Here is a 26663-nt window from a genome sequence, read left to right as displayed (position 1 = left end):
TGAATTTGGGAGGACTGCTTCATTTGGTGAATTTTCACACTTACAGAAATAAAACATTACATCTGTTTTCAGGAGAAATTATTTGTGAAATGTAACCCACAATTGCCCCCTAAACAACATTAATGTACATGTACATTAAATATGTATTATCATGAAAGATATTTTAGACCAAAAGGATTTGTTACATTAACCTTGTCCCATAATTTTGTTAATTATATGAAAATGTACCAGTGCTACAATATTGTACTAGTGTTCTTTTAAATAGATTTAAATAGAATGCTATTAAATGGTTTGAACATAATATGGTTTTATTAAACACACAAATATGATTTGAAGTGTATTTTATTCAGTTTTGTGTGTGTCATAACAGTCTTGCTTTTAGAAACTTACAAAGTGTTCGTGTTTTACAACTTCTCTATTGGAAAACTTTGCATGGAATTGTATTAGGTATGGTTATTTTCTGAAGCGTGCGGAGACATCCTCCCTCAAACTATCGATGATACTTTGTCCTAGTGATGAAGCAAGTGGGCCGCTGCTGGGTCGATGTGTGTCATTGTATATTGATGTGAGGACAGACCCCTGGGGCCTGCAGCCTTCTACTCCCTAGAAAGCAATAAATCTATGGCCTACTGTACCAGCGTTGTGCCCCTGTGTCACACGCAGATTCATTTGGCAACACAATCAAACTTTTTGGATCTCTGCTCCAGTGACCTGCATAAGCCCTTATATTCATTTTAGAAAATATGTTCTTTTATGTACACATTTAATTTAAATGATTTTGGATTTAAAAACAAAACAAAAGAACACTAAGAATATTTTTCTTCCCTTCAGTCAGCCAGTAGAGGCCACTCACAGCATTCAGTACAGGAGCAGAGCGCACACTGTGTATGTGAGCACACACACACACGGCAGCTCTCCGCTAGAGCAGAGCAGCAGACGGACCAGTCAGAGACAGAGCAGGAAGCAAAAGAGAGAGGAGGAAAGACCAAGACAAGCTAAGGAATTAGGTAGCACAAAATAGGATTATTATTAAAGAGTTAAGACTGTAATCGTAAAGGACTGAAGTGCATAGCAAATCTATGTAGTTTAAAATTTAACAAAATTAAATTTATTTAATTTAATACAGATTATTCCAGAAGTTGGTGTGGAATTTAATTTCACTTTATAAACATTTGTTTAAAGAACAAAAAAGGAGGGTTATAGTCACCTGGGAACAATAATGAAGATTTTTTCCCCCCTATTGTACTGTATTAGTATAAAATAGAATTGTTTTCGTTTGTACTTAATTTTAGGTTATAGCTTTCGTGCCTTCTTATGCCATCCTCATGTAATATTTTTATGTATTAGAATTGTTAAGATATTCATATGAAGACCACACAAGTGAGAAAATATCCTGTTTCATTAGTATAGAGCCATGTTTTGGTGAAAGTGTATGTAACCTGGGGCTTTGAGAGGGATGTCACAGACAATGGTTAATTAAATCACCTTAATCCCACTGACTTCTCTCAACTTCTTCCATTTTCCTCTTCTACCTCTGGACTCTTCTGTTATGACTGTACTATCATCTACTTTACTCTTCCACTAAGTCTCTCTGCTGTAAGAATTTCATCTGTTGTGCTGAAGCCAAACCTACTAATTTTAAGCCAGGCATGCACAGATTATAACAGAAATGGTCATCTTGTAATTTATACATACTAAAAATGCACTGATTTCCAAAGTCTGGAACAAACAAAAGTGGCTCGATGGCACTAGGTGATGCTTAGGATGACTAAATATTGACCTTCACAAGGCAGAAAGGACACTGAAGTTTGGCGGATTATGGCTTCAATATTCTGCTTAGATTTCTGTGGGAGGGAGCGGAGATTCCTGGCTGTGACTAATGTGATGTTTGTCGAATCCAAACTTTTGCTCACTGCCCCCCACCTCTGCTCCTACAACTTCTGTTTTTCTCTTTTTTTTTATTCATTCACTTTTTATTGTTTGTTTGTTCAGCCCTCCTGCAGGTAGATTGTATTCTCGTGACCAGTTGGGTTTGAGCCTGTGTGTGTTTGCATGTCTCCAGTTCATCGCTCCTGCCAGTCCAAATGTGATATTATATTTGTGTCTATGTGCCTGTGGAGGCCCTATCTATGCTTAGATAAGACTGTAAACCAGATTAATCTGGCGTGGAAGAGGTTGTCAGCGGGACCACCGAGCATTTGTGTGTGTTTGGACCAAGCTGTATCTCACCCAGCCCATCAGGTGAGCCGCTGGTTCCTATACTGTGGGAGTGTGTGACGGAAATCAACAGAGAATGCTGCATAAGTGAATGAGAGTGTAAGGTCCAGCTCCAGATAATGCGATCATGGCTCTGTGTAACCCAGCATGACAAGTGTTTGTGTGTTTGAGTGCGTCTTTGTGCGTTGTGTGTACGTGTATGTGTGTGTGTGGAACGTGCCATGGCAGCAGAGCCTCTCCATACCACTGTGGGGAGAATGGATTACTTAGCTCTGTGACTCCAAACACCACCACATAATACATTTCTCATACTGTCCTTCTTATGATGTACACACCTATGTAAACGAGAAAGACATCTTCACTTTTATATGTGGACTGTGAACTGGACAGAAGTTTACATCCACATGATTCAACATGTAACAACTGTGCATTTTATGGACTATACTTGCTAAGTCTTGCCATTGTTTTGTTTTTTATAAAGAAAAACACACTTTTTAAGTTGAGCGTCTTTTATATACATGTGTTCTCCTGGATGAGCCACGACTTGTTAGGCTTAATTTATTGATATTGTGTAACAACTAGTTTGAAATGTTGAAAAAACAAAACAAAATTTGTTTTCTGGTACATCTCGGCCTTCTCCATTTATATGTCATCAGTGATGCAAAAGCCCACCTGCAGTGCAACGTGGGACTTGATGTCTTATTCAAGGGCATTGCTGGTGAGAACTTCAGGAGTAATACAGGCCACCTCCAGCTTTCAGCTCACAGCCAGCAAACACCCCTGTCTGTGGTGGGGATCAACCCGACAACCTTTAGGTTATTAGTCTGCTTCCACGCCTGGGCCGACCTGGGGAGAGGTGTGAGGTGGGTGTGGGACAGATGCCAAATGCGTGTGTGTATGGGTGTCTGTGCGGCTGAGTGGGTGGGGGTGTTGCTTCCCAAGTGTAAGGAGCACACTGCATCTTCCCCGAGCTCTCTGTGACAGGCCTACATACATCACCACCCCCAGCACCTCTGTTTCTCTCTCCTCTCCCTCTTCATCATCTCTATTCCCTCTCTCCCACCCTCCATCCATCCAGCTCTCCTCACAGCCTTTGCTCACCTGCTCCGTCTCTCTAGAGCACCACTATCTCTCGCTTCTCCCCTCTTTCACCTGCTCACCACCCCCTGCTTCTCTCGCCAGGCCTCCCTGAGTATCATTTACATCGATGATGCCTCATCATTACTGCTGCCCTACTTTATCTATCACCTAGCCCTCCTGCCATAGAGCCTCTTCTGGCTCTGTAGGCTACAACACTGAAAAACAACTTTTTGAAATTTTATTTGGCTGGTTTTATCGTATTACTTGCCACTGTCTCCTGACTCCTGGTCTTGGATGCCCTTCCTACATGTACATTGTATGTATCAAAAGCTATTAAGCAGCGAGCAGGCTAGAGGTTGTTTAATTTGGCAGTGTTTCCTTATGGACGAGTAAATCCTTGGCATTAATTTATAGCGAATAAATTAGAGACTGATGATGATGAGAGTGTAATACCCTAGAGATGTATTCCTTGGACCTAATTCTCAACATATATATTCTATATGGTGACAGCTTTACAATATGTTGTACATTTAGTGGCCTTAATATAAAGTGGCACCAGATCATTGTATTGATCAGTGTATTAGTGAAGTCATAATACACACCTCCTATTGTGCGTCTTATTTAAAGATAATTAAAATTTTATAAAATAGCATTAATAGTCATCTTTCTCACTTAGTTTAAGATAATTCCTGACAATTCTCCTTGTGGCTGGTTTAGTTTCGTTCTTCTAGACAGTAGTTTGGCTAAAATATTTACTGTGAATTTCACTGTTGGCCCTGGTCCGAATTCGATTAGTTCTTTATGACCTATATACCTGTATTAAAAGTCAACATTAGTTAGTTGGGGTTACTCTGCATATTGTACATGTAGAATCTTATAATGCACTTTTGGTTTGACTTCTATGAACAATTCCAGCTGTGACCTATAAAAGAAGCTTTGAATAAGCACTGTACTGTCCTGTAATTACAGGTACATTTATGGTTTGAATTTCAGCTAGAATGTCAAATATTGCAGCTTTCTCATGTTACCCACATAAAAAGTGAAAATTGTACATTTGAGAATGCAAAGTTAGACTTTTTGAACTCGATTTTCCCCTTATGATCTCTCTGGTGCATGCTTCACTCTTCATTTTTAACTTTGACCTAATATCTGTTAAAACAGCAACAGTTCAGATCAGTGCTGCATATGACTAGAGTGAGCAGAGTTCATCAGGTTAAATCCCTCACTGTTGCTTTGCGGCACCAAAACCAAAGGAATCACGCATGCAAGTGCAGTAAAGAAGGACTTAATAATATGAAAGAAAATTGATTTTCTGGAACGAGATTTCTCCTTTGATAAGGTATTAGCTGGGAGGGGAAACTGTTGTGAATCTTCATTAAGAGCCTCTGATATGCACTGGGATAATCGCGAAGACGAGTGTGGATGAAAAATGAACACAAAGGGTAAAAGAAAGGAGACATACATTAGGGACAGTCAAAGAGAAGGAATGGGAGAGAGTTAAGAGGAGAGAGAAGGAATCAGAGACTTAAGCATGACTAGGCCTCCCTTAATAAGAGTGAAAATTGATTTCTTTTCCTTCCATAAGATGAGATCTAAAGATGATGAAGGTAAAGTTTGCGCTGCAGTTCATTATGGGAAATTAGAGTGTATTCAGGATAGACCTATATCTCGTAATAAACCCATTTTTACACTTCTTCAAACACGCTGAACACACTAAATGGTGAGTTGGAAGTAGATGCACAGTGAAAGAGTAACGAAACTGAAGAACCAACAGACATATGGAAGATAAAGACAACATGAGTGTTAAAAGTATGGGGAGACAGTCTATCCCAAAGCAGCAAGCATTAGTACTGGCAGAGGTAAGAATTAGATCAGAGTTAGGAGGGATAAGAGGCAGATGGACTAACCACCGAGAGGAGAATTGAATATCACCCAACCTCAGCTAATACACTGACAGAAATTTATGGCAGACCAGCAGAAAAACTATAGATCAACAGAAGTAAAGGAACATTTTATCTTGTCAGGAAATTGTACCCACAAGACTGAAAACACAGGAAGTTCACTTTGACAGTTGATCATTGAAAACTTCTATTAACTGCTACAAAGAATAGTAACTAATGTTAGGATTATTATGATGTCTCTCTTATTTTTTGTGCCCCTGTGTGGCTCTGTTTGAGGCTGCGGGCTGTGTGATAATGTGTGAAAGCACAAGGTGGAAAAGATCAAGTCCAACTGACCTGAGAATAGCACTGACACCTTCACACTCTGCACCACGTGCGCTCATTCATGTATGTCTGTGTGAGTGAGAGAGTGGGAGACAAGAGAGGAGCATACCTGCATAAAAAGCAATACAACTGAAAAATAAGTTTTATCAAAAACAAGTAGATAGAGTATGTGGTGGACAGACGGGCAAAGCATGAGAAATGGGGTTAGGTGAGCGACAACATTTATTATGCCAATGCTTTATCTGCAGATACAAATCACTGGCTGTTATCACACTGAAGCAAACCCTGCTAAGACCCTGCACTTGGATCCATCTCCCTCTCGACACACACACACAAACATACACAGACACACACACCCATACATACACACCCATGCTCACACATACACATGGAAGCACGCATGCACATGTACACCCACATGCACACTCATGCACGGTAATGCACATACACACTTACACCTGTGCATGTGGGAGTGGGCGCTCATTGATAGGATTATAAACAGGACCATGCAGTGAAACATTCCAGTGTGCATTATCTGGAGCGGCTAGCAGCCTGTGTCTGTGCTTGAATCTTTGGACATAAAGTTTATACTTGACAGTGGAGAGTACCTGTTGATTTGCATTCTCACCAAAATATCCTCACAATATAGTTTTCAATAGCCATTCTGAGCCTATACTTAACAATTCAACTTTTCAGCACCATGGAGAGCGAACAGAGTGAATCATTAGCCGTAGAAGTTATTCATTTTACCCTTTACAGCTCAAATCTTATAATCTCCTATTATGTAAAAATGGCAACAATTCTCCACTATTGCAAAGAAACTGAATATGTGATAAATACTAAAGTATATCATTCCAGAATCATGTTTAGAAAATAAATTATTATTAATATTATTATATAGAAATGTTGTGTATGAAATTCTAAAATGCTAAATAGCTCATTAACTTGACATGTTTCGGCAGTAGCACTTCCGCCTTGATCAGAGATGTCAGCTGGCTGCTGTGACGTGACCCTTATCGTGTGTTGTTCCCAGATGTGGTCGGTTTGACGGATCTAGTATATCTATCTGACCGACCATGCCTACCATTGCATGATGGTCTCTGGAGAAGCAAGTTCTATGTGTGAGCCAAGGTAAACGCCCCTCGTCTCTGTTGATTGTCCGTGCTTTGGTAGGCATGGTCAGGCTGATAGGTATGCCAGATATGTCAACCTGACAGGTGATTAAGAGAAACGTCACGACAGCCAGCTGACATCTCTGACGAAGGCGGAAGTGCTATTGCCGAAACATGACAGGTAAATAAGATATTTAGCTTTTTAGAATTTGTCTTATCAGAAGAAAATACAACGTTCATATATTGTTCCATATATTGAACAGTCGATATAGTAATTATCGTGTCACGCCTAGTCTGAATTGCATGTGCTGCTTAATACATGAAACCCCACTTTAATACCAGTGTTGTATTAAAATGACTCCTGTAGAAATTCCCACACCCCAATTCCTCACTGCTATGCCCAGGGTTAAAATACTGTGACTTTGAAAATACATCTAAAAGCTATTCCACAGACTCAAGGTGATTCATCTAATCACTTACCGTGTTCTTGGGTGGGTGTCACCCATGAAGCACCCTTAGCCACACACACACAAAAGGCAAACATGCACCTTAACACATGATCTTTGCCTTACTCTTCTGTGAGTTAAAACACATGCTATCATTTAAAAACCACACCATAATGTCCACCCCTGCTCTTCAAGGTAGCATTTTGTCCCCTTAACAAACTACTTACACATTCGCACCACTCCTCCCCACATATTTTAGCATCTAATAAGGCTAGGTATGAAAGCTTGTCGGCATTCCACACACAGTTCTACAGTATAGTTTCCTGACCTGTATACTCCAGCTAACAGGCCAAGCACCTCACTTTTCTTGCTCTTTACCCTAGGCAACTATAAGGTTAAACCTCTGAATTGAAAAGTAATTGACAAAGTGGGAGGTGGAAGTCTTTTTGTATTCACAACATATTCACAACATAAATAGCTCAGAATACTTTCTTTTTTTAAAGTTTTCTCTGAGAAAAAAGAATGACGCTGATTGAGGAAAATATGATTTACAGGGTAGTAACCCATTTTTAAAAAGCTACTTTGACACCAATTTAAACTGTAGCTAATTATTTTTGTTGATACTCCATTGAACTAGAAGAGGTCAGAAGTACATTAGCTGAAATATATCTACTGTCAGAAAAAGAGAGAAAGAGAAAGATGGAGAGAAAGAGAGAGGGAGTGTTGCTGGCAGCAGTGCCATCTTTTCACCCCTAATTCTTTCCACCTTGTTAGGCACTCTGCCGTGGGCCGGGCAAATATAAACACTCTGGCAGCGACGATGAGGATAGAGGGAGGGCTGGCTGGGGAGAGGGCCAGTCAAAAGGGTGTGGAGGAATGGAGGGAGAAAGGAAGAGGCCTAATATGATGCAGCTTTAGATAAGGTGGAGGAGAATGTAATAAAGCCAAGTGAGGCGACCCAAGTAGACTAGCCATAAAGGGGATGTAAGGTGAATGGCTGGAGAACCAAGCAAGCATTGAATGAAGTGATAAAAGAAGGTAAAAAAGCTGACAAAGGGTAAAAGAAAATGTTTTTTCAGGGCAATGTATACGAATGCACAGTAGGAACCACAGATTTTTTATAGTTAAAATATAATTTTCATAAATTAGTACGAAACATTTAAAATTACATGTTTAGAGAGAAATGTCAGAATGATCAAACAGTGGCACTGAATCTAGATAAGATCTTGTAAACTGGCATTTCCAATAAACGTGGTTCTCGTTCTGTGCCAGCCACTGGCGCCCCGGGCCATGTGCTGGTTGTCGTATGGACTTTGGCAGTATCGTCGTGGTGACAGAGACAGGAGCAGATGTGACTCTGGTTGCCGGGCGTTTGGCAGGAGCACTCATCGTCATCGTGACAGAGATGCAGCTGGACGGCACATCATCTGTAGCTGTAGTACAGTGTTTTGGTGTGTGTGTGTGTGTATGGGTGTGTGTGCGTGCGTATGCGTGTGTGTGCGCGGAGAAGGGGTGGGGGGGTTGGCATCGGGTGAACTCGCCTCACCCACCAACCCGCACACAATCTCACAGTGACCCCATGCACCCTGGGGGGACTGCAAGTGCACAGCCAGTAAGCAGACAGGAGAGGGGTGACGTACCACAGCAGTGTGTGTGTTCTAAACAGGCAGCAAAAAGTGCCATCAAACATACAAGCTGTTTTCTCCCCTTCATCTCAGTTCCTTTTCTGGAGGTATTTCCATCAGTTTTATTCCGTGAGTCTGTAGAGTTGTAGACAAATGGCTGTTTCAGGGGCTAAATGTTTGAACTTGAGCAAGGAGACCCAAATTGACACACTTAGGGAAAACAGAGTCCTCGGGATAGCATTGTGGGAGAGAGAAGAGGGGTTACAGATGGAAGTATTACCCAAGACATCTGTAATGTGCACACACCACTAAAGAAAACAAACACAACAACTGGCCAGCGGATATTCACTGCTGCTCTACTCATTCAGTTGTGGAGCTTCTGCGTTTATGCCTCTAAAGCTGTTTCACTTTTTCTTTCATTTCAATTTACAATCCAACATAGTGAAGTTGAAGCTAATTTACTATATTACACTTAGCATTGTGTGTAAATATGATATGTTTCCAGTTTGTGTAGCGGGTGTATAGAACTTGTGCCTGTCAGGGATGGGACCGCAGCATTTTGGCAGTGCTCTGACATTTCCTGCTCTGACATCTTGTCTCAGTTCATCTCCCGTGCCAGTGGATGGACAGAAGCCCTGGAGGGACATACACAACAGCACCAGCAACGCAAACTTGTCTTTTTGTCAGCACCAGCAAAGAGCTCTTCAGTACATTAGTCACAGTAAACCACACACGTATGTCGCACACATACATCCTTCTCTCTTTGCCTATTGTTGCTGCTTTTATATCTGAAATGGAAGGAAAGACATTTTTAACCTAATTAATTAAAACAAAGCTCTTTTTTGAACTTTGAATATATGTTGTTAATACTTATATGATCCTATGCAGTACATTGTACAACAATGTGATACCGTCCTCTTAAGTAAAATGACAACAGCTGTTTCAGCAGATGTCCAAATTCTAAATATGTTTCGGCAGTGATGTCCTCTGGTGTTTATCAAGAAAGACAAAGACTGGTGACAGCATTATGGAGGCTCGAGCAACCATGGGAATAATGTTGGAATGAATGAAAAGAGAGACAAAAGTGAATGCCAGATTTTACAAGAAAATGGCAATATCTGACACAACTGGGAAACCCAACGCTGCTACGCTGTGTAAGGGTTAATGATGAAGTGAACGCAGTCACCTTTTGCCAATAAATGTCTTCTGGAAATTGGATGTGTTTACACAATGGACAGTTGGAATAGTTGAATCTTTTTTTTTTTTTTTTTTTTTTTGGAAAGAAACCAAACAATTTCCAGCACATTTGGACATTCAGATGGTCACAAGATGATTTCCAGTTATAATGAAAAGTGTGTATTAAACAGTATTTAAATTATATTTTAATTGATGACAATATTATGTCACTGCAGTTAGTTATTTAAATTGGCCACACAAAAATTCTGTATTACTATTTCTGTTTACAATAGTCCCAGTGTTCCTCATTTATTTTAAGATATGTTTACGTCTGACCAATCTTTATAAACCTCTTCCTATAACATAAACATTTCTTTGTTGCTCATCACTATCAAATAATTTAACATGTAACTCTTCTTGCCATCTCAAATTCTCCCTCCTTTCTTCCAGACAGAGCCATCTTTACCCCAGTCTCACATCTCGGGAGTCTCCTACAATCTTTACGAGACTCTGGAGAGCTTTGACATCTCTAAATGAAAAGGCTCTCTTCGCAGTACTGCAACAGCTGACGATTTATGACAATGAGGCCTCGCTGGAATCTTAGCTGCTGTCAGGCGGCATAATGATGTTTTGATATAAAGATGATTGGTGGGGCTGCATGTGCTGCATTGTGCATTGGGCCTGCAGTCCATGCCTCTCTGTGTGTGAGGCAGATTGGGTGATTTAAGGTGGACACTCATGCATCGTTTACTTGTTGGTGTCTATTGTTTAGCTGTTTACACCTTGAAAAGTGGCTTATTTTCCTACTTGACATTTAGAATCCCCTTCAACTACGCCTCCTCTCAGTGATTATACTGGCTTGGATTTTGGGTAGCAGTAAGTGTGCTTTTTTAGACATAATTGTTTTTTGTTTTTTTTGTAATGACCTCTGAATGATTAAAAACATGAGTTTTACTTTGTTTTTTGACCCTAATTACCCCCCTCAGTCTCACTGGTGACAGGCAAACTAGTTGGCCATACTTTCTATTAGACGACCACTGCATGCTTGAGGGCCCCCATAGATTGGTTACATTTTGTTCACCAGGGCATTAGCGGGCCCCGTCGAAGGGCCCCATCATCATCAGTGTGTCTGCCATCTTCTGCCGATGATCTATGATTCGCCCATCAGACATACATAAATCAGCCTGCTAAAAGGATTTCTGCTCTACCCCTCACCCCCCCTCCTTTTAAATTTATGCTGCCGTAAAAGAAAGGAAAATTAGTCATTGAGGAGCCCCCCTTCAGTCTTCTATCTCTTTCGCTCTATTCACAAGATGTGTAGCTGTAAAAGAAGAAAGCTGCGGCACCCAATCACATGTGGTGCCCATCAACCTTTCGCTTCAGCCTCCACCTCCTCCTTTGCTCTCTAATATCATCATTATCAGAATCATAAAGCGAAAAATAACACGCCCTGCTTTGGAGAGGGCGGAGTGTATTCGAACCAGTCTCTAATCCATTGCATTTTTCTTTTGCTCTCCCCAATCACCCCTTATTTTTAAGCCTGCGACTGAAGACTTCATAATTACTTCAATTATCCAAGCACCATGCACAACTGTACTTTTATACACCTACGAATGTTTAACACATTTTGGCCATGTGCATGTGCTGCTGTGTTTCCCAAAGTGTTTGTGTGGCTCCACTGTTAAATGCAAATCAGTGAATCGGCCAAGCAGAACGCCTTTCAAATCCCATCGCCGCTCCGCTCTGCCCTTCCTCTCCCAGAATGCAGTGCAGCACAGCAGACAGGTAAGGAGTGCGGCCAGTGCGTTGTTGTGGGTGACTGCTTGTGTTATTGGCCCACAATCTACTCATTAACTCCCCGCTTTACTCTCTGTCTATCAAGAGTCTCTCAATGAGGGTTTGCCTGTCTGTCACTGTAGTGTATGAGATGGTTACAAAAAAGTCTAGGCTCCTGTCACAGTATTTACATTTGTTGGGTTGGGTCATTTTCATGAAGTTTCAATTTTTTTCTAGCTCAGTATTTTATTGCACTAAACATGCTTTCATTAATTCTAGCAAAGCACTGTCATTAATAAGCAAGTGCTCATTTAATATTTATTTTAAAGTCGATAAATTCACTTTTTTCCTAGAACTTTATTCATCTGTCACTTTATCAGAACATAGGTGCACAGGGAAGGGTTAACTTATGTCAAAGCTGTAGAAATGAAGGCGAGAATGAGGAAACAGGCAGAGAGAGAGGCTGCTTCTTCACTACTTGTAGTAATCCTGTCTTTGTATGACGCTAATCATATGTAAATCCGCGTTGTAAAGTGATTTGGTTTTCCTCGCGTTTGAAATAATTATACAGGCTGCGCTTATGGAGAAAACCTCTTCAGTTTCAATTGGAACATGGTTTTTCTGTTGTCACTGCACAGGAGTATATTGGATGGTGTCTTAATCCGACAGACCTGCCTGTTTACTAACAACAAGAGACTAATATCATTGTCATTGTCAGGCGCTCTTATTGTTCATTTGACTCAATCATGTTCGGGAAGGTTACTTTCAAGTTGTAGCTTATTGCAGAATACTGATTATCTGCTTAACACTGGCTCATTTCTTCTTAGTGTGGTCCTTCTTTCCTAGTTTGGAGTTAGGAATCAACAGCAATATATTTAATCTATCACTAAATATTTATTATTATTGTAATATAAAATAAAAACAAGTCTAAGTCACATTATTGTAGCTGTAGTAGTATTTATTTGTATAGTTGAGATGAGACTACATTACAGTTTTTCTCCTTTGGTTTGGTTCATTTCTTGAAACAGAAATTACATTCTTAAAACTGGAAGATCATTTGGCCAAACAGTCTGATAGTTCTACACAACATTACAGCTCACCAGCAAAAGCTCATATCTCTGCCAAAACTGCTCACACATGCTTCAAAACAGATTCTTTTCCCATATAAAGAGTCAGTACCACCAAAATTGCAAAGATCCTTCTCAACTGCTTCGGCTCTTTTTGCATTCTCTTAGTTCTTTTGTCAAAATAACCTGGATGGTTCAGCACAACACCATGGATCACCTGCAAAACCTCAGATCTGTCCCAAAACAGTTTACCCATGTGTCAAAACTACATTTCTCTCTCATAGAAATAGTCATTGTCCCCAAAATGCATTGTCCCTTTGGCCTTGTGTCAGCACTGCAGGTCAAAATGCTTAGATGTTTTGTCACTATGGCAGAGGTCTAACTAACACAATAAAATTATGGATAAAAACTGAAAAAAAGGGATTTCACAGTAAGAGCAGCCTCCAAAGTTTGACATCACACACACTGCACTCACACTGCCAACCATTTTATTCACACACATAAAGTCACTTCCATACATCAGAGTACATAAAAAGAAAATGTATACAGTATTCTGTACATGTACTAAGTATAAACAACAACAAAAAAGAGAAATTATATCTAGCCTACAGTGCTGTAAATAAAGCAAATAAAGTTTCTACAGTAACACTTTCATTGGTTGCAGTCGTGATCCTCCCTTTGAGGGAAGAAACTGCGCAAATGTCTTATCCCCTCCCCCTGTGATGTCCTCGCACGGAGCATCCATTCCATGGAGCAGGGACCTCTGGTCTGGAGCCTGATGTTCATAAACTCTCCACCTCCATGTAGAAAAAAACTCAACTGGATTGAGAAAAGGAGAGTACGGTGGTAGTAGCTCCATGAGTATCTTTAGATGGGAAGTGAACCAGGCCCTGATGAGCCACATTGGAAATTTACACTGTCCCACATGGTCACATAGTGTGATAGGAAGTTCTAATTTCACCTGACTGTCAATTACTGTCATGAATTTTTCAAATGTTCCAAAAAAAATAAATAAATTATATACGGTGTTCATGGTATCATGTTCTTGACTAATTTTGACAATTGAACAGACTATTGTGCATATGATGATCCAGACAATGAAATCATGCTGACATGTTTTGGAGAGAACAACCATTAGACTGAGAATCAACTAATCAGTTTACATCAGCAAGATCTATTTATTTGGAAAATGTGCTAAATGTGGGCTCATTGTGCTAACTGTAGGCAACATGTACAGAACCATGTGCAAAGATGCACTTAGACAGTTGAGACATGCACTAAGACATTTGCAATTTGATGAAATCAATGAGAAATGTCATTCTGTTGTGAATGACTGCAAGGTGGTTTGGAGATTTGTCCATGTTGTTTTGAGAATGTCATTTCTGTTTCAAGAAATGAGCCAAACCAATGGAGAAAAACTGTAAGTTGCAGTCACTGAATGGTTAAATTGAGCAATTTACATCTGTTAAACATTCGACTAGGGCTGCATCACAGCTCATGATTCATGAATCAAGATACAATATTATCATGATATGGTGACACATGTGATGATATATTGCACATTATACTCGCTGATGTATTGCTGTTTTTTAAGAATCAAAAACAGTTTAGCAACAATATTTCTTTGTTAAACCAAGACTTGTGCAAAATTAAAATGTGTATAAACATCAAAGCATCTAAACAATTAAAATGTCATGTGTATTGCGTAAATAAGTTTCCCTAATCAAAATAAGCAACAAAATTATAATGTGGTCACAAAAAAAAAGGTTTAGTATCATGATAGATTGATATTTCAATATTTTGCACACCCCTACTGTAAACTAAAATACTAGTTGAGCACTTATGGCCTGTTGAGTGAGAGGTTGGTGTTAGAAAATGATCTATATTGTACAACAACAACCATGTAGTATTATAATAACAAATTCCTGGAAAGCATACTTTGCACAGATATTCTCATACACACATACAGTAATAACACTCCATAGAGGACAGGATCAGTGGAGGCAGATGAGAGGGCAGGAAGAAGCGCTGAGCAGAAATTGTGGCATGGGGTTGTGTCAGCAGTGGAAGAGAGGCGTAAGGGGGAGACCAGGTATCACACATTAAGACAAACTCACAGGGTGTGGTTATATTTACCTGGGGAAAGGCTTATCTCTGCCACAGCTGTGAGGCTAAAGGAGGCTGTGACCTCACCTCCTCTCTCTCACCCTGCTCGTATGTGTGTGTTCACCAACTCACCGAGCGCTTTAACCCCCGACCCCAGGCCCACGGCACGTACCAACCATCACAATCTTCTCTGTGTGGCGCTATTGAAAGCTTTTGTCTTTTACAACTTGGTTCAAGGAGAAAACATTTACTTCGCTTCAAGACAAGAATAAAATAATGTCTTCTGATTTTCTTGTTTTGTTTAGTTTTTTTTCAGAATGATGTGCTTTACATTTATTTTCAAGCATTTTCTTCTGCACAGGGTCCCCGCCAGCTTTCAGGGAAACTTCACGGAGGGATCTGAAATTTGAATAGGACTTTTCTTATGCCAGATGCCCTTCCATCTCTGTCTCTCTTAACATGAGTTTGTTGCTATCAATGGCTTCTTAAGCAACTACTAGCAAAATACACACTGTGTTTTGACCCAGTGAAAAAAATTAGAGTCCTCACCATAGGGCCAGCTTTGAGCAGGAAACCTATAGGTGATTGCCTAGAGCCCCATCTGCTTTAAGTGAACCAAATTGTACTCCAAAAAAGCCTTGGGCACCACATTACCTAGAACCAGCTCTGCCTTACGAAGATCAAACCAACACAAATAATAATACTTACTGTCTTACTGAGCTTACAAATAGTTATCTTGTTGTTGTTTTTGTAACATTTATGTTTATTGGAGATTAATTAAAATGGCAAAGATACTGCTGTTGAAAATCAGGTGTCATTTGGTACTGGTATCAAAAACACTGAGCAATACCCAGGGCTCTGCTACATGGCACCAATATCCATGTTTTCTATGTATGTAAATTTCCCCCCACAGCTCCATCCTTTTTTCCAGTTGCTCATTCATGTTTTATGTGTTGGACTGTGTACTCTATTGTGATGCGTCTGCCAGTGACAGATGTGGTGTAACGTTGCTTCTCTTCATGAAAGCAAAAGAAAATCATGCCTTGTCCTCCACATGTCTGCTCTCCTTTTTGAGCTACTGGGGTCCTGGCCCCATTACACTGATTTACACACACTCTCCCCCGTTCTGTCTCTGTGTGTGTCTCACCATGTTAATAGCAGAATGCAGATGAGCACTTTTTCACAAGGAGCCATGTGTGGCCGTGTGTGCGCGCCCGAGTCCTTCTGGCCGAGAGGATGAGAGGGTAGTGACAGGGGTCTTGACATGCTAAAGAGGCAGAGTAAATGGGTTTTTCTAAAGCAGTGGAGGAAATATCACCGTTTTATACCAGGCCAATTTATGTCCCCTTATCTCTTCCTCAAACATGTCACTTTAGCTACTGCTGAATGGTAATTACCACTCTCTCAACACTCAGTCACTCACGGCACACATTTAGAAAGGCACGCTCACAGCAGATGAACAAGTACACTTGCGGACAGTTGGGGAAGAAAAACAGTCATTCCTATTCTGTATTTTTCTATGTACAGTATTTAAATAAGTAATTTTAAGTAACTTCTTTTTTTTTTTAGCAGATTTCTTCAATTTTTTTGTTTTAATTATGAAAACATATGGATAGTATAGTATACTCCTTGATCACTCAGTAAGCTGCCCTGGGACGGACTGATAGAGATATGACTGCCATTCTGCAATAATGCAGTGTCTCTGACTGCCAGGCAAGTGCCTTGATCAAAGACTCAATGACAGAAAAAAAAAAAAAAAAAAAAACTGAAATACCTGTGAACCAGACATTTTAGTTATGGAAACAACAAGATACAGGCTATGTTCTGATGGAATTATGGATTGTTCTATTTTTTTTTAAATTTAACAGTATTTTTACAATTTACACAGACACCTGAACCTATAAGTTTAGTTGTGGGTGCATGTCCAGCTGTGAAGTCTGTTTTGTGTGATTCATATGGCCTCCTCAATCGTCTAATCCACATAAATAGCCATTTATGACACACACACATAAACACACGAGAGATAAATAGCCATTTGTGCTCATCTCATTCTAATTCTGATGGCCCTCTCTACCCCATAAACTGTCTCAGGAATTGGATCGCTCTAGGCAGATTATGATTATGGTTATCAAAAAAATCACATCACAGATTGCATAGACACTCTTGCTTCCTCTCTTGATATTTTCCTTTGTGTGCTGGTCTGAATGCATGGGGACCCTTGGTGCCCAACAACTCCACTGTTGATTGAGCAGTTTTTAAGTTCTAGATCTACAATTAACTTGATGAATGGCATTCAGTTACATAAACCTTATACATATTGTTCTTATGCAATATGTATTAATGTTACTTAGAACTGAAGTGCTGTTTACAATTGAAGGACCCTGACCCAGTTACCCAGCATTATGGATTAACAAAATTTGGTACTGGAGTTTAATAATCACTGCCCAAGTTACTCCTGACATAACAGCCATGTTGGCCATGTGTCTTGTTTTTCATTCTTTTTATCTGGATGTTTCAAATAGAATGGATGAATTTGTGGATTCCATGACTTTTTATTATAAAGTTTGTTTTTTACTAAATAGATTTGTGTAAAATGTATCTGAATCAAGAAGTAGAACAGTAGAACCTCTGCAAAAATAAGGATCAAGTAGCCTTAATTATTTTAAATATTATGATTCATCTCTCCCTATTGTCCTCTGTTCACAGTCAGTTAAGAGCTTGAGTTTTCAGACAAACCCTCTGTAGGTCTGTCTGTTTGTACATTATCAGGGAGCACATAGCAGCCTCAGTACCAGTGTATGATGCGTGTGTGCCGTGGCCTGTGGTTGTGTGTACCCTCCCTGACCTTGAGAACAGAGCGTCGGCTTGTCAGTCTGAGAGCTATAGCTAATGCTAATGCAGAGAGAATAGCCCCATAAAAAGCAGCGCTCTCATCCACTGCAGTTTTGAAGTCTTTCACTTACTGGAGGAGGAGCTGTCCACTGTCTTCTATTTTTTGTTTCATCCACAATCTTTTCCTCTTTGTCTTCCAGTAACTTTGTGTCCTATTCAGTTTCAATTCCTGTCTCATCCTAATCTCTCCTTTGTCCCTGTCAGACTTGTTTCCTTTTGTTTCATTTGACCCTGTTGAGTCTGGATTTTTTTTTTCTTTTTGATTTACTTTTACTTTTTTGTATTCTGTTCACATTTGTGTCGTTTTTGTGTTAAGGATCCAAGAACAACCCATGTATTTGGCCCAGTATGGCTCCTGAATTTCACTATAGCTTCAGAATATTGTCTAACTCATTTTCTCTAATGCCTTTCCTGCTTTGTATTCACTTTAGTGTTAATACAAGCAGGCTTGAATTCCCCTTGAACACTATTGAAAAACAGAATAGGAGACAGTGGAAAGAGAAAATGATGCCATATTGTAAGCGACCAGCAATCCTGTTAATTTCTGTGTCAGTTCTTCTGTGGTTTGATTGTATTTTTTCAAAGAAGCACAGCATGTTTGACTAAGATTCTCAAAAAATTAATTTGGGCCCATTCTATTCCACAATCCACAATTAAATGAGGAAGCTGAGTTTACAATGCATCTATTCTGTCGACTCTGACCTGGGTTGGTTATGTAAAGACTCAACTATAAGCTACAGGAACCAAATGACTCCAGGCGCCTCCGAGTATCGTTAAATTCAGTTTTTTTATGATGAGATAAAACTATTGGCACTTGTATGGCGGCTGTATAATGTGCATTGCCATGAGTCTTAAAGTCACAAAAGAGCTGATAACTTTGGAGTGACTTTGAACTGATTAAGAGAAAAGGGGGCCTGCCGCTTTTTGATACCCTATTGGAGTTGATACATTAATTAATTTGAATTATTGTTGTTTTTACAGCATTTCTGCTTTGATAGATAAGTGCCGAGTGGAGAGTGACAAGAGGAGTGGAGGAAGTGCGTATGCTAAAAAGGCTTTCCAACAGTTTTATAGCACCTGTCTCTGCGCATAACATCTTTTACTTATAAATAAAAAAAATAAAAAAGGTGAAACTTAAAACATAACTCTTGTTTAAGAAATGTATATTGTCATTTTCTGTGCATAAACGCTATAAAGTCAAACCCAAACTGGACACCTCAGCTCATTTTGCAGGTTTTTTTCTGTGAGTCCAAGTATGTATTTGTGTTTCTTGACGTGATGCTAGTGGACAAAGTGCTGGGAGCTCAAGCTGTCAACCTGTCACATATTGACAGACACTCTGCCACTACACCATCCGGCAATGCCACACGGGTGCAGCCAGTGCCTGGGTGTCTCCCTGTGTGTCTTTTTGTGTGTGTTGGTCATATTCAGTCTAGACATTGCTTCTTATTCCCCTATGTTACTCCCCTTATACTTGATAATAATCTTAATAACTTTAATTAAGCTAAATTAAACAGTATAATTATTTTTTTATGGGCACCTGGGAGGCATATTACTCTATACAGGGCTAAATTGTTGAAAGCTGAATCGTTTTACAAGAAATTTGGTATTGGGACCCAGATCAGCCAATACCAAACATCAAAAAAAGGGTATATTGGAAATGGAAGCCCCAAAGTGGCATTGGGGACATCAGTGGATGTGTAGGCTAATAACCGTTTTTGCAGTTTATATGTCACGGAAAAGCAATGAATAGCTAAGTTTTATTCTCATACTCAACACAGACCTGGGACACATAGAACCTGTTCTATTGCCATTCCACCCAAGGGGGTGGGGTGGCACCCAAGGAGGGTGGGGTGGCACCCAAGGAGGGTGGGGTGGCAATGGAGAAATGGCATGGTCTTGAGTGGATATCCCTTTAGATATGAAGTAAATGTGTTGTAATTATTTATTTGGTTGGGTCAGTGCATAATGAAGATACAAGATATACACACTCTCATTCTTACATCAGTGTATATGAACACTGGAAGTGGAGGGTGAAGTGGCTTGCCCAAGGACACAATGGCAGTATGCCACTGAGCCACTGTTGTCTACTACGGGACTCCCATCCAGTACTAATCAGGCTCAACCCTTATTAGCTTCAGAAATTAGATGAGTTTACCTTGAGAATGCCCAATGCATGGTGGTATTCACCGTAATGCAAAGGATTTTGGCCAAATATTCAAACACAAATCGAACAGAAGTAGTGTTTTCTAAGTAAGCTTTCACTCTCAGTAACACACATGATAAAGCTAAACGGCTGCCCTCACAGTAGTCTTTAGGTCCACTATCTAGACACCATGCTGTTTTCCCTTTGGCTGAACTCTTGCTACTGAGAATGCAATGATCCAACTTATACTGTTGATTTGCTAGTTCAAAGTTTTGTTTTATTTAAGTTTTACAATGCACAAGTGATATTATATCATTACTGGGGTATGAGTCAATACATGTGCTTTTATTCATTCTTTAAGTTTAATTTTGCCCTGGTGCTGGCAGAACAGATGGTCTTGAGCTGAGAAAGCCAGTGTGAGTGAGACATCTCCCACTGTAGTCCAATACACACATGCACGCACACACACACACATATCCATCATTAATGTCATTATGATAATATACTCAGCACCATGCAGCCTGTCTGCCACTTGTAACATCACTATCACCTCTGATGCAGATATTTCAACTTTTGGAGTTTTGTGTCATTGAGATCAAAGTGCCTTGCTTGTTGTTGGAGTAGGTTCATTAGGTCTTCACGTTTAAGTAATTTTAATTCTGGTGATGCTGCTAGTTTTCCATTTTATTCTGTTTAAAAGAAAGGGAATTACAAGGAAAATATTTTGGACTGATATTGTTCACATACCATTTTTGTGCTTCTGGATTAGTGTAATGTTGGACTGGTTTAGTTAACTTGGTTCCTTTGTTACACTTCAAAAGTAAGTTGAGCAAATCTAATTGATGTGATAGGCTCCTATGAACAATAGAGGAAGGACAGGTTGTTTTTGGGGTGACTGACTGGCCACCTGCCTCTGCAGCAGCCTGACTGATTAACAGGGTGAATGAATGTTCTACATTCACAGATGGCTGCACGCTCACTTACTGAATAACACATGATAATATACTGTAGGTATTGTGTGTGATAGGTCATGTCTGTGTGAGTCACTGATATCCTTATTGCGTAAACCCCTTACAGGTGTTAAGAGTCACATGACAGAGTCTTTCATTAGGCCATAACATGTGTGTTTGTGTGTGTGTCTGCATGAGTGTGCGTGTGTGTGTGTGTGTTCGTGTTTGTAAGCGTGTTTGCTCCACTAATGGTGTTGTTTTGCTCGTTCGGCTGGCTGAAGCTCTTCTATCTTTAAATGATCCACTCAGCTCTCGCAGTTTAAATGGTAATTAAACAGTAGTTCTGCTGTCAACACTACACACAAACACGTCCACACTAACACAGCACCGCAACTCTGTCTCCGGCACAGTCTTCAACACACACACAGCCCCTGCTGTTTAAATGGTAATTAAAGAGCTCTTCCAGTATCAACATCTGGGCATACTTAGAAAGAATGACATTAGGTTTGTCGCTCCCACACTCTCTGTTGGGAGGATATTTCAGAATGGAAACTTTAAAAAAATTATGTAATTTTAAATGTATTTTTAGTGAATTTTAACCCCTCTCCCTTTCTTTTAAAATCTTTAAAGCCATCAAAAGTATTTCTTGATCTTGTCAAGAATCAGAACCACTCTTGTCTCAGACAAACGCACCTGACAGCCTCACACACAAAGACATGTACACACACAGCTGAGTGCTGCTCCACTGGTGCTTATTAGAGAAGATTACCACACTGACATGTCTTCATTAATCACAGACTAAGACAGACGCACACACACACACACACACACACACACACACCACACACACACACACACACACACATACATACACTAGAGCTGTGACTCAGGTGCTTGCCAGCCCTTGGGCCCCCTATGGAAAGCCCTGCTTCCCCTTGTCTTTTCAATATTTCGCCCTTTTACTCTCCGCCTCTCCCTTCATTCACATCCACAACGCTCCATGTGACCACCATCCCTGCTGCAACCCAATTATACCATCCTTCTTCTCTGTCAAATCCTGTTCATCCATAGCTTGCTTTTATGCTTTATTTTGCTCAACTATCTACTCTGGACATATATGTGATCATATCCATGAGCCATTCAGTGAAAAAAAACAACAACAAAAAAGCATTTACATTAAACCATATTTTACAAATTTGTCTCATGTAGAAACAAGAAATAAAAAGTTAAAGAACACTAAAAATAGACATTGTTAGGGTCTTGGTCATTTTTGACCCTAAGCTGTTTTGAACTTCTCACTCATTCTGCCTCCACCAAAAGAAATAATGAGTGATTCATGAGCATGATGAGATGCAGTATATGCATTCTTTTCTGTTAAAAAATGTTTGTCGATCCATTCAGGGACTTCCATTTAGCACATCCCTGGGCCGTTGCCATGCTGGTGCATCTTCCTGTCGTCATGCCTATCTTTTTGTGCTGGGAGTCCAGGGAACAATAAAAATAAAGCAGATGCCAGCAGATGCCCCGTTTAAAGATTATCAGCCTCTCTCCCCATACTGTTAACACTCACCAGGGACAGAACAACATTTAACGCAAGCCATTTACACCACACAACACATGGCAATGTGGCACTGAGAGGCAAAGCAAGGCAAATGAGGAGGGCTGGGACTTGGAGTGTGAAAGATGAAGGTTGTTGTGGGTTTTATTCAAAATCCTCTATTCACTTAAGTTGTTTTAAATGTCAGTCATTAACTAAACAATGACTTTAACAACCATTACAATGCCTGAAGCAAAAAATCCCAACTTCTTACCTTTCTATATCTTTTATAACCTGGTCTGGTAACTGCAGGAATTCCCCTTAAATAAAATATGACCAGACTTCCCCTTTCACCATTTCATGTACTGTTACCATGTTAACACAGAACATGTATTCACCAATCACTTTTCCCTCTGTTCGTCTCAACCCGTGCACAAAAGATCAAAGTGTGTCTTTCTCCTCTCCTCTTTCTCTCTTCTCGTCTATGGCGGCTCCCTCAGAGAGCGTAATTACCAGTACAGAATGATAACACCATTAATAACTGCACACACAGTCGGAATGAGACAATTCCCAATGTAAGAGTCATTTCATGCTTTGACAATTCCTCTAGGAATCGCAGCACACAAAGAGGCCACTTTCGGATTTGTCATGTTCTGACTGTCTGAGAATGAGTTGGAGACTGCTTCTCTGCTTCTACCATTCTCTGTGCAGCACGCTCTTGACCTCATATTGTTCCCACTAACTTTTCATCCAGCCATTTCCACCTTAACATATTTGTCCTCATTTTCTTAAACCTTCCTCTCCACCTATCCCCCTGTCTGTCTCCCACTTTACACACCATAAATCCCCTAAACTGTTTTTATCGAAGCGCTGCCCTCTCCCGTGTCTCCCACCGTCCGTGCTTCCATGATCAGTTTGTCCTTCAGTCCTTCTGTCCCTTTTCATTTTCCTTCTCCGCTGTTGCATTGATCCACTCTTGCGCCCATCCATCTGTCCATCTCCACGTTTACAGGTCATAAATCTAGAGAGCTTTGTTTTACCAGAGCGTTGCTGTCCTCTTACCGTCCCCTATTTGCTGGGCTCACCTGTGGTTGCGTCTTTGCGTTTTTTGTGTATACATACAATTATTGTGGGGCAATACTTCTGGGGCTGTTCCATTCCCTCGGACTTTATTTTGGGGGGAATATTTCTATAAATCATGTTGTCATTTACACACATGCAGTGCTCTGGACACTACTGATTTGAAGTGTAGGGGGTTGTTTTATAAATAAACATATCCAGAGTGGACCTGAGACACTGGCGGCGGAAGACATATTCACATAAACAGGCCTCCCACACACGCAGACTCCCTCTATAGTGTGACACGGCCATAATTCACCCCATGCTACGGGCTACTGTGAAATATGACAACCCCACAGTACTGCACCCCTATGTCGTGTGTGTGTGTTTACGGCGCGTGATGACAAGAGTCCACCCCAACGTCCTTGTCCGTCTCTCAGTAAACTTTTCATTGGGTCAGACATTAGCATAGGCGGCTAACTATAACCTACATGATGGATGGAGCCACAACTCTATCTGTGATGTGACCCATGCACACAGCCTCAATGGAGAGAAAGGGCACTTCCTGGTGGATCATGCTAATGCCTCTGGTGCGGCTTGGAACACTGGCCGTAGAATTTCAATAATGCTGCCACTCAAGGTGAAGAATGCACAGTATTAAAGTCCCATAATGTATTATTTTCAATAAAAAGTATACTTCTATTTATTTTGTAGCAAAGGAGTACAGAATTATGACAGATGTTTACATACCACTCTATACACACATAGGTCCTCATTTATCAAGTGTTTGCTCATGTGCTAAACTGCTAAACTCGCCAGTGGAGCAAAATGTCAGTTTCTCACAGAAACAATAAAGAAGAGGCAGCTCAGTTTTGTTTCTGAGAATGAATATGCACTGTATAGGGATCCTAGATGAGGCGAGATGTGCATTCCCGTCTCTGCACCACCCCAATGCCATAGGCGCTTTCTTTTGTTTATGTATTTTCAAGATCCGTCAACTCGTCCAAAGCGAAACGATATTGCTGGTTAACCTGCTGGTCAACTTTTTTATCAGATGATTCTTAATCCAAATGCTATGCAAAAATATTCTGAAGTAGGGACAAATGTGAATTTGAAAGTGTTCAAATTAACAATTCAATAGCCCACAGGAACAGAGGCATGCAAACTTTTGCACACGCTGAATGCTTTAATTTTTTTCAATTTATACTCGCAGTTTAGTGCATATATTGATCACAGACGCCCTCATACGCTTACTATATTAATCCTGTCTCTTTAAAAGAGATCTTTATCACTAAAAGTGTGTTTCCCTAAATATAAAAGTACAATAAGTGTGGGATGTTTAAGAGGATAAAAGAAGTAGAAAAATATGTTAAACATATTTGTTTAGTGTTAAATTTTAGTTTGACTGTGAAGAAACACCATCAGCAATTACCATCTCCTGCTGACAACTGCCCATTTGTACAGTGGCCCCATTTTCTGGTCAGCCATGTTGTTAAGGGATTAAGGACAGCCCAATCCGATGGCATCCTTTGACTTTTATCCTCTCGACTCAATGGGGAATAAATAAGACACAATGACACACAGACCCTCATCAGTGGGAAAATCACATAACTGCACATTCACAGTAGGACAAGACATGCTGAGAGCTTAGAGTGAACACAGAAAGGAGGCCTGAAGTTTTTTTTCTTCTTTGTCAAAACAGGCATGGGTATGTTTCTGTGTGTAAGTATTTGTTTAATATATTCCAATGTGTGGACCAGGTACAGCGCCCAATGATAGAGGTACAGATGATAGTGAGATGAAAAATGGATGATGACAAGAGTCATTTGGACTGAAATTGATGTCATGTATTTTCAGTGTGGTCCTATAACCCCACCCCCTCACTGTGGATGACTGCAAATGTCTATGTGACCAATATGTGTGTACTTGGGTGAGGGTAGGTGTGTGTTACATCGCACTTCAACATAATACAGCAATTTAACGTCCCACTTCACTGCTGTCATACACAATCATGCAGACTAGACCAGGTTCACTATAAAAGCATGTGACACAGAGTGCAAGGCCAAATACACAACAAAATTACATCGGCCTATACAGGCTGAGCACAAAGGTCATACAAATATAGTAAATATGTTACACACACCAATTATGTTGTTTTGATCTGCATACTAGTGTGTAAGCATAAGAATCCATTGTATTTGCATTAAACACATAATGACAGAGTACATAATTATCCAGTTACCAATGAGACAATGGCTCTGCCCTTTTCTGGACCAACAGTCTATGTTATTACGTTTCCTCACAAACCAATCTGCCTCACAAGCTCTAATTCTGATCCACAGCCAACAAATGCTTTCATGTTTTGTTCATAACAGCTATTTTATTAAAAATAATATTCTGTTAAATACCAAGATGTTTTAAGCTTTGAAAGTCTTACTCATCAGCATTTTGCTTGTCAATCTACATTGCAGAGAGATTCTGATAAATTGCCTTGGTAATCCAGCACCACTTTTGTGGTTAAATCCTGTCAGTCTGGTCTATTCTGGGACTGCTTCCTCCCTCCATCCCTTACCCCTTTTATTCTTCCTAGACATTTCTTTTCTGCCTCCTCTTTTTCTGTTCCTTCATTCAGTAGACGTGGTATGATACTGTATTATTGCCTTATTTATAGAAAATGAAGGTGTGCACAGTTGTCTCTGGGCCACAGTGGGGCAGCAGTGGCTCAAGTCATTGTGTCTTTAGGCAAGACACTTCACCCACCTAGCATGATTGGTGGTGGCTAGAGAGCCACAGCTGCCCATGGGGGGGCTACAATAGTGCATTTCATTATCAAGTATAGAATGAGTAAATGATTGTAAACTGAGTGTTTGGGAAAGTGCTATATAAGAATTATGGCACTGTTATTATTTTTTTCTATTATTCTAAAAATCGATTTTTAAATTATTTATTTATTTTTTTTAAATAAAGATGCTTGATCTTCAGCAGGGGATTACAGGGATCTTTACAGATATATTTCATGATTTATTTGGCTTGCATTCTTTAGTTTTATCTGTGTAATCCCTCAGTTGTCCAGGTATGACCCATAACAAACGAAAAATTTTATTTGTCAACTGAATAAGTTCGCGGTTGACAGAATTAAATGTTTCATCTGCTATTATTTTGTTTATTTTCAGGGCATTATTAAATAGAAAAAATATGATGTTGTATGTTAGTACGATAGAGAAAACATGATAGTGGTATGTTATATGA

At 40.0% G+C, this 26663-nt stretch overlaps 1 long non-coding RNA gene across 2 annotated transcripts in view; it reads left to right on the top strand.

The window, feature by feature from the left end:
* Positions 1–26663, top strand: part of LOC129409232 (uncharacterized) — a 56115-nt gene that overhangs the window by 14403 nt on the left and 15049 nt on the right. The window contains exon 4 of one of the 2 annotated variants that reach the window (XR_008632305.1): positions 10332–10528. The exons of the other annotated variant lie outside the window; for it this stretch is intronic. This is a non-coding gene — a long non-coding RNA (uncharacterized LOC129409232). Of the gene's footprint in view, positions 1–10331; positions 10529–26663 lie in introns of those variants that run through there. 2 annotated transcript variants of the gene reach the window in all.

This window comes from Boleophthalmus pectinirostris, unplaced genomic scaffold (genome assembly GCF_026225935.1).
Source record: "Boleophthalmus pectinirostris isolate CB_2022bp ecotype Guang Dong unplaced genomic scaffold, ASM2622593v1 HiC_scaffold_19, whole genome shotgun sequence".
In the NCBI taxonomy this organism is placed as follows: Eukaryota; Metazoa; Chordata; class Actinopteri; order Gobiiformes; family Gobiidae; genus Boleophthalmus; species Boleophthalmus pectinirostris.
Note: the sequence above shows the minus strand (reverse complement) of the source record. Positions and strands in the feature narration are given on the sequence as shown.